Source organism: Tenrec ecaudatus, chromosome 17, assembly GCF_050624435.1.
Source record: "Tenrec ecaudatus isolate mTenEca1 chromosome 17, mTenEca1.hap1, whole genome shotgun sequence".
Lineage (NCBI taxonomy): Eukaryota > Metazoa > Chordata > Mammalia > Afrosoricida > Tenrecidae > Tenrec > Tenrec ecaudatus.
The window spans coordinates 77,350,461-77,359,033 of record NC_134546.1 but is presented as its reverse complement, the minus strand read 5'-3'; the positions used below and the strand labels follow the sequence as shown (position 1 = coordinate 77,359,033).

Here is an 8,573-nt window from a genome sequence, read left to right as displayed (position 1 = left end):
GTTGCCGTTGTTATTTATTGTGCACTGTTTCTAGTAACAATTATTTCTCTTTTTAAAAACCATTTTATTGGTGGCTCATACAATTCTCACAATCCATACATACATCCATTTGTCAAGCACATTTGTACATGTGTTGCCATCATAATTCCCAAAACATTTGCTTTCTACTTGAACCCTTTGCATCAGCTCTTCAGTTTTCCCCCTCCCTCCCGTTTCCTCCCTCGCTAAAGAACTCTTGATAATTTAGAAATTATTATTGCTTTGTCATATCTTACACTGTCTGACGTCTCCCTTCTCCCACTTTTCTGTTGTCCATCCCCCAGTGAGGAAGTTATATGTAGAGCCTTATAATCAGTTGCCCATTTAGAATTATTTCTTTCCATTTATGTTTTAGTTCATTTTTATACTTCATTATCTGAATATAACACAAACAACCCTTTGCTTTCCAGAACTTAGAAAGATTTTTTAAAGAAAATCCCAATATTTTAATGATCATCTAACTAAAGAATCAGAAATTATTTATATGTATTTTAAGTAGTAGTCACACACTTGTTCATGTTTCTTTCTTTCCCACTATCTCATCCAGCTAATTACTATACATTTATGTCTTGATACCAATGTAAATGTTTCTCTTACTGTGACATTCAACAGATTCTGAGTATTTCGTCAAAGTTCATCTTGCTTCAAGCTCCTTGTATCCCATGGAAACTGTATAATATTTATAGTGTGTGAACAAATGTGTATGGTTAGTGTAGCACATTTAGAAGCCCATAGTAATAGAGTGTGGTACCACAGTAGAATGTGGCAACCAGTGAAAGATGTTTTAGAGGTGGACAACAATAAATAAAATGAAATAAAGCAGGAAATACTAGGGGGACTTGGCTAAGGCAGAGACAACCTTAACAAGAACAAAAGCCCAGAGGGAGGTGTATTTTCTAGTCTCTACAGCTCTTGTGTTTTAGGATGCCCAATGTTATGGCTTTTGTGAAAGACAGCACATTACCAATAAGGAATGACAAGGTGTAGGTAGACAGATGATGCTAAGAGTCAAGGTGAATGAGGGAAGAAGCTTAAAAGTACATGAGATGAAGGAAGGTAATGGCTGATGCAGTCACTCTCTTCCTGCCTGTGGAGAAGAAATGCAAAGCCCTAGACTGTAGGCACAAGGTGCACAGCAGCATGGGGGAACTCCAAGGTGAGGTCTTCTGACTAGCTCTCAGAGGGTCTCTGCAAACCTGCGGTTATGACCACTTTTAGACAGCAGATAGAGCAACAGCAATCTAGTTGAGAGGAATTACTAATAGGTGGAAGAAGGACAAGCATGATGGTACGGTAAGGAGGAAGGTAAAAGGAAACAGAAGAAAGATCTAGGAAGCAAAGCTATGGATAGTGGTATAAGCATAGGTCTGTGCATATGTAAATACATTAATTCTGAAAACAGAGATCTTGACCTACATGCATATATTTATAAGGCAATACACTAAGATAGTAGATGGACTTTGGGACTCTGCTCAAGCCCTCCCTCAATGCAAGAACACTTTGTTCTAACAACCTGACCTTCTTTGATGCTCACCATACCAGCATGATCACTGAAGACAAAATTGGTACGTAAGCAAATGTAGTGAAGGAGAATAGTGCCTGGCTATCAAAATATATACTACCTGATGTTTTAAAGGCTTGAAGTTTAAAAGAGGCTAGCTAGTAGAGAAGCAACGGACCCACATGGAAGAAGCTCATCATCCTGTGTGATCATGAGGTGTCAAAGAGATAGGGTAATAGGCTTCAGAAGACCACAAAGAAGCAAGCAAAACCCCCCAACACATTGCTGAGAATGAGGGGCGTTGTAGTAGAGACGCCACCTCTATCTGTAAACAATGGGACATCCCCTTACAGAAGGGTCACACTGAAAGGATGAGTCAACCTGGGGGCAGGATAGCACTGATGAAACACAATTATTAGGTTCCTTGAGGCTTCCTCACACCCCACTATCATGACTCCAATTCTGCCTTTCCCTGTAGGCTAGACTGGAGCATGTGCACAGGTACAGAAAAGAGATAAGAGTTCATAACATACCGAATCCAGGAACCGGAATGGGAGTATTGATACCAGTAGGGGAGGCAAAAGGCAGGGAGGGGAGGGGAGGAAGGGGGAGCCAATCACAATGATAGACACATAACCACACACACACACACCCCGGGGATAAACACAGAAACCACGGGGGAAGAGAGATAGCAGTCAGTGCAAGATACAAAAATAACAATAATTTAATATTTATCAAGGGGTGACAAGAGTGGGGGGCGAGGAAGAGAGGGGATAAAAGGAGCTGAGACCAAGTTCTCAATGGAAAGTAAATGTTTAGAAATGAATGATGGAATTATATGTACAAATATTCTTGATACAATTGAATTGTGGATTGTTACAAGTCCCCAATAAAATAATCTTTTTAAAAAAGCACATGAGATGGATTAAGGAAAGAGATGACTTATCATCCATTCTGTCATCTTGGGCTAGAGCATAGGTTTCAAGCTCTCTAAGTAATGTTGACAGAGGGCAAACGACACAAACAAGGAGAGGGCTTATTGCCTTGGGTTCTAGGATATCCCATCCATATTCTTGGTCTTCTATGGAGACTGGATTAGCTAGTGTCTGGCCTAGAGCTTGAGAATCATGCTTAACCAGGAACTTGGAGGGAGGAAAACAAAATGAGTGTGGTGGCGAGAGGCTGTGCTTCGATAAAGGAGGGCAGCATTAGTCTGAGTGGCTAGTTGGACATCACTGGCACAGCCCTTTTGTAACCCCCAGGGTGTTTCTGAAGGCAGAGGGGTGTGAGGTTGCAGTTATAGGATAAAGCGTGAGGGTTAGGGCCCCTCTAAAACTGATCTGCAAGTCATGCTAATAGACAGATGCACAATTTGTTTTAGACTCTTATGCCCAGTCACCATGCATTTCTGGAATCGCCACGTCATCATTCCTCTAGGTCTTAAGGACAGCCTTCCAGCTCAGGGCTCTGAGACAGATTGGTTTCAGAGGAAGGTGGGCTTCCAGCTCCCTCCTTGATCAATATTCTTAATCTAAGCTTGACTAAGTATTAACTTCTTCTGGAAAGACTGTCAGCTTATGGAAAATTACAAAACAACTAAAAGGTGATAATAAGTTCAATAGATCAATAGATGCATTATACTGGATAAATCTGCCTAACAAGGCCTCTTTAGAGTGTTGCAAAGCAATGATGTTACTTTGAGGACTAGCTTTATCTGACCCAAACCATGGCATTGCCGATTACCACATATGCATATAGAAGTGGGACATTGAATAAGGGAGAAATAAGAAGAATCAATGTGGTTGAATTGCAGTGCATGGGCCTTCAAATAGGCAAACAAATCTGTTTTGGCAGAAGTAAGGCCAGGATGCTAGTTAGAGGGTAGGAAGAGAGAGCTCACATTAAATACTTTGGACATGTTGTCCGAAGTCACCAGTCTGTGGAGAAGGATGTTTTGTTTGGTAAAGTAAAGTGGCAGTGACAAATAGGAATCCCTGGACTACATGGATTGACACAGTGACTGAAGCAATGGGTTCATCCTAAACTGTGAGGATGCTGCCGGGGTGGGCTGAGTTTCATTCCCTTGTGCACAAGGTCCCTGTAAGATAGAATGGACTCCATCAGAACTATCAACAGCAAGAGCCTCAGAAATTACTGATCAACACCCAAGGCGTGCACAAAATGCTAAATAGTTATGTTTACAAAAGTTATTTCCATGCCCTCAAATGCCCAAAAGCTCAGGAGACATTCACTGGAATTTAAGTTCTAGTTTAAAAGAAGGAATGGGCCCTGCCCACTCACTGCCTTCTTCCCTTTGCCTTCCTTCCCCGCTGCGGGACACCTCCTCGTACAGCCCGGAGCCCGGAGCCATGGCCTCGGGCAACACCCTCTACAGCGCCGTGGACCGCCCGGAGATGCCGACCGAGATCGTGGAGCTGTGTGAGATTGAGGTGGAGACCATCCCGGTGGAGACCATCGAGACCACGGTGGTGGGCGAGGAGGACGAGGACTGGGGCGATCGCGGTGGCGGGAGCGGCCATGGGCACACCGGCTACCACCATCACCACCAGCAGCAGCAGTCCATGATCGCGCTACAGCTGCTGGTCACCGTGGACCCGAGCCAGGTGCACCACCACCAGGAGGCGATCCTGGTGCAGACACATGAGTTGGTGGTCGGCGTCGAGGAAGGCTTCGAGGGCCAGATCCCGATCCCAGTTCCAGCGCCAGCCAGCATTGGCGAAGAGGATGACGATGACTACATCGGCCGCAAGAGCAGCGGTAGCGACAGCTCTCGTGGGGCGGCGGCACCGGCATGGGGGACGTGGGCAACAAGAAGTGGGAGCATGAGCAGGTGCAGATCAATCAAGACGCTGGAGGACCAGTTCTCTGTCACCCTATGGTTGTCAGATGAAAAAAAGGTCTTGACCATGAGACTGGCTGGGGAGCAGATCATTGGGGAGAACTCCCCTCCTGACTAATCAGAGTACATGACGGGAAAGATGCTCCTGCCTGGAGGGATCCCCGGCATCAAACTCTCGGACCCCAAACAGTTGGCAGAATTTGCCAGAATGAAGCCAAGAAAAATTCAAGAAGATGATGCTCTGAGAACAATAGCTTGCCCTCACAAAGGCTGCCCAAAGGTGCTCAGGGACAGCTCAGCCAGGAGGAGGCACCTGCACACCCACGGCCCCGCGTCCACATCTGTGCCGAGTGCGGCAAGGCTTTTGTCAAGAGCTCAAAGCCAAACGACACCAACTGCTTCGTAGTGGAGACAAACCCTTTCAGTATAAGTTCGAAGGCTGTGGGAAGCGGTTTCCCTGGACTTCAATTTGCGCACAGACGTGCAGATCCACGCGGGAGACAGGCCCTAGGTGAACAAGAAGTTTGCTGAGTCGACTAACCTGAAATCTCACACCTTAATACACGCTAAGGCCAAAAGCAACCAGTGAGAAACCGTGAGAAGGAAGCTCCTTCTCAGCCCCAGAAGCCTCTTCCAGAAGTGACTGGAAGACAACGCGCCTCTCCTTTGTAGATTGTTTCCAGGAAAGATTTTAAAAAATGAATCCTACATACCTAAGAAACATGTTTTGATAAAGTAGTAAACATTTTAAAAACACAAACTTTATTAAGGTGACATTGTTAAGATACCCTATCTTGCTCCGTAATCTCGTTTAAAAAAAAAAGTGTTTTTGTAAAGTGTGCTCCCAGCAGGCGAACAGTTCAGGAACTTCGCATCAAAAGACAATTTGTTATATGACAGTGCTAAAAACGGGACTTCTTTTCACATTTTTATAAATATGGATCTCACCTGTTGCTTACAATTTTTTAAATTTTGTATTCTCCAAGTGTGCATATTGTACACTTTTGGGGGATATGCTTAGTAATGCTGTGTGATTTTTCTGGAGGTTGATAACTTTGCTTGCAGTATATTTTCTGTAAAAGAATGGGCAGTTACATGCAAACTTCAAAAGTATTTTCCTGTACAAAAAACATTATATAGGTTTTGTTTGCTATCTTAATTTTGGTTGTATTCTTTTTTGTCAACACATTTTGTATAATTGAATCATGTAGTATCAAATATTAGATGTGATTTAATGGTGTTAATTTAAACCCATTTTAGTTACCTTTTTTCCTCTCCAAAAAATACTGCCAGATGCTGACATTGCGTGTGCTCCCTTTGCTTGTTGAGTTACAGAATGTGGTGCTCGGTTGTAGAGTATACTGTACTTTGACTATCAGATGTGTACACCATGTCACAGGGAGGGCGACAATTAAACGGTGGTCCTACAGGCAGGAATGGCAGAACGAGCTCTGTAAGCACAGTCTTGTTGTCTTTTGTTGTCCAGAATAATCCTAATTCTTGAGCCTCCCAGAAATTGGAAGCTAAATAAAGCAAGTCAAGTTTTCCTTAAAAAAAAAAAAAGGAATGGGTTTCTTTTATTTTAAAAAAACTAATAAAATAAAGGTGATGCAAAACCAAGGTGATGCAAAAATCACTGAGAAATTGCTGCCCCTTGTTGATTTATAACATTCTTCTGGAGGTGAGCTGTAGGACATTTTCTAAGATCTATACAGCATGTCATATGGCAGAGTATTTTCCCAAATTGGGGCTCTGTTTTGTGGGCATTACACAATGATTAGGTGTTAGTGACTATTTTCCTGGCAAGGGGAGTGTAAATCATGTAGTCCTCTAGAATGAGGAGTCAGCTGGAAGATCAGAGGGTCCAGCCAGTTCATGGAATCAATGGTAGTTGAATGAGTTTTAGGTTGCTTGCAAGGGCTATAATCAATTGAATTGAAGTAAAATTCCAGGAGAAACTTCTAGCATAAACAGACCATAGATTAAAGCTTAATACAGAGTACTAAGATGGTATGAATAAACACCACTTTAGTGTTTGGTAGTTTAAGTTCAAGTTATTGAGTGTAGATATAACAGTGGTTGTGGTGTAGATATAACAGTGGTTGTGAGAGGACACTTACCACTACTTCAATACTTTCTTTTAAAAAATCATTGTACTGGGGTCCGTACAACTCTTATCACAATCTATATATACATCCCCTGTATCAAGCACATTAGTACAGTTGTTGCCATCATCATTATCAACACATTTTCTTTCTACTTGAGTCCTTGGTTACCAATATTTTCTATCAGACCAGTAAATACTCTGACACCAATGTTAGATAATGATACTGCAAGAAAACTGTAACCCAATACTGAAAATGTATATACACTAAAATTTCTTTAAAATATTTGGAACAGATTCAGACAACATATTAAAATGATTATATACCATGATGAATTGAAATTTGTCCCAGAGCCCATTTTACATGAGAAAATTAGGACTGTAATAAGCCCTTTGACAGAAAAGAGGGTCAACTCTCTAAGTAGGCACAGAAACAAAATAGGAACATTTAAAAATCAAAGGCATTGGGCCTCTACTCAAGTCCTCCCTCAGTGCAAGCTAATAACCTGGCATTCTGTGATTCTCATCTTCCCAGCAGAATTGCTTGAGTCAAAAAGGGTGTATAAGAGGAAGAATTTGCACACCCCCTTTAATAGTGAGAGCTTGCAACCCTAAAATATTTGGGTCCATGTGTCTTGGAGTCTCATGAGCTAACATCTTAAGCTCACAAGACACTGCAAGTAGGAACTCTATCTTCCCCCCCAAGCTGGAAAGACATCAGTTTCAGGGGCACCCTGTGTGTCCAGTGCCAGGAACTCCTACTCACAGCACACTGGGCTCTTCACTTCTGAAGACCTAAGTCCTCGAAGAGTTACTCCTGATAACAACAGCAGACCAAGCTCTCTCTGATGCTGGCCTGGAAATTAATACCTTTGAGTTCAACCCCAGGGACTTACAGAGGCAAACACATTGTTCCTCCCTGAGCCTGTCTTACATGTCTACTGGCTGAGAATATTTATCATAATATAGGTCCCCCTGCTCAGGTTCCAGGGTCTCTTACCTTTAGGACACACAAAACATCCAAGCACGGATGATCCACTGTCTTTCCACACAGCACAGCCTGATCTGAGATCGATCCACCCCAATTTCAGCACCTTGAATTATCTGCCTCACCTGGGTCCTGAGAGTGAGCTGGGAAATAAAGCAGTTAAATCACAATCACCTGTAATTACTTCAGCATGATTAGTAAATCAACATAATGTAGCCATCCTTGGTTTAGTCCAGCTGAAGGTAGATTAGACCCTAGGTAGATTGCTCTAAGTTGCTGTAGGGAGGCATTCTTAGCTAATTCTTGGGAGCCCCACGAACATCTTTGCTCACACATGCACATGCACACGCGTGCACACACACAGAGATGCACACAGGCAAATATTAATTTAAAGGGTAGCAAGTAAGAACTTAACCTAAAGAGAATGGGGAACCTCAAGGAAAATAAGAGACAATGGGATGATATTTAACATCAAATGAGGGCACACTTACAGCCCACAGCCTGCCATTGTGTTCTCTGTATTTGCTCCATTAGAAAATGTAATACTTGATGACACTTTTTCTGTTAATCTCAATTATCAGACCAGGTTTGTTCATTAGTAAATTACCTCTTTGGCTAACTTCACTCTTCATTGATCAACCATGATCATCCTTTATGTTTTAAATATGTTTTCTCTCCAGGTTTTAACTGCTTAAAACTTCACGATTTTAATTTATGCATACTCAGAGGGCACCATAACATTGTGGCAGAGCATAATGACCAACGGAAACCAATTGACTATATGGGGTCTTAAAGGCTCGAAGATAAACAAGTGGCAATCTAGCTCAGAAGCTACAAAGCCCACTTGGAAGAAGTACACTAGCTTGTGTGATCACGAGTTGTCAAAGGGATGAGGTAGCAGGCATCAAAGAACAAAACATTCAGTCATTGTGAATGAGGGGGAGTGCGGAGTGGGGACCCAAATCCCATCTGTAGGCAACTTATGATACCCTTATGGAAGGGTCAAGGGGAGGCAACAAGCCTGTCAGGGTGCAGTGTAGCAACAATGAAACATATAACTTTCCTCTAGTTCCAAATTCTC

General features: G+C 42.6%; 1 pseudogene; it reads left to right on the top strand.

Moving 5' to 3' along the window:
• Positions 1-3,909: 3,909 nt before the first annotated feature.
• Positions 3,910-4,989, top strand: LOC142430656 (transcriptional repressor protein YY1 pseudogene; annotated as a pseudogene).
• Positions 4,990-8,573: the final 3,584 nt, after the last annotated feature.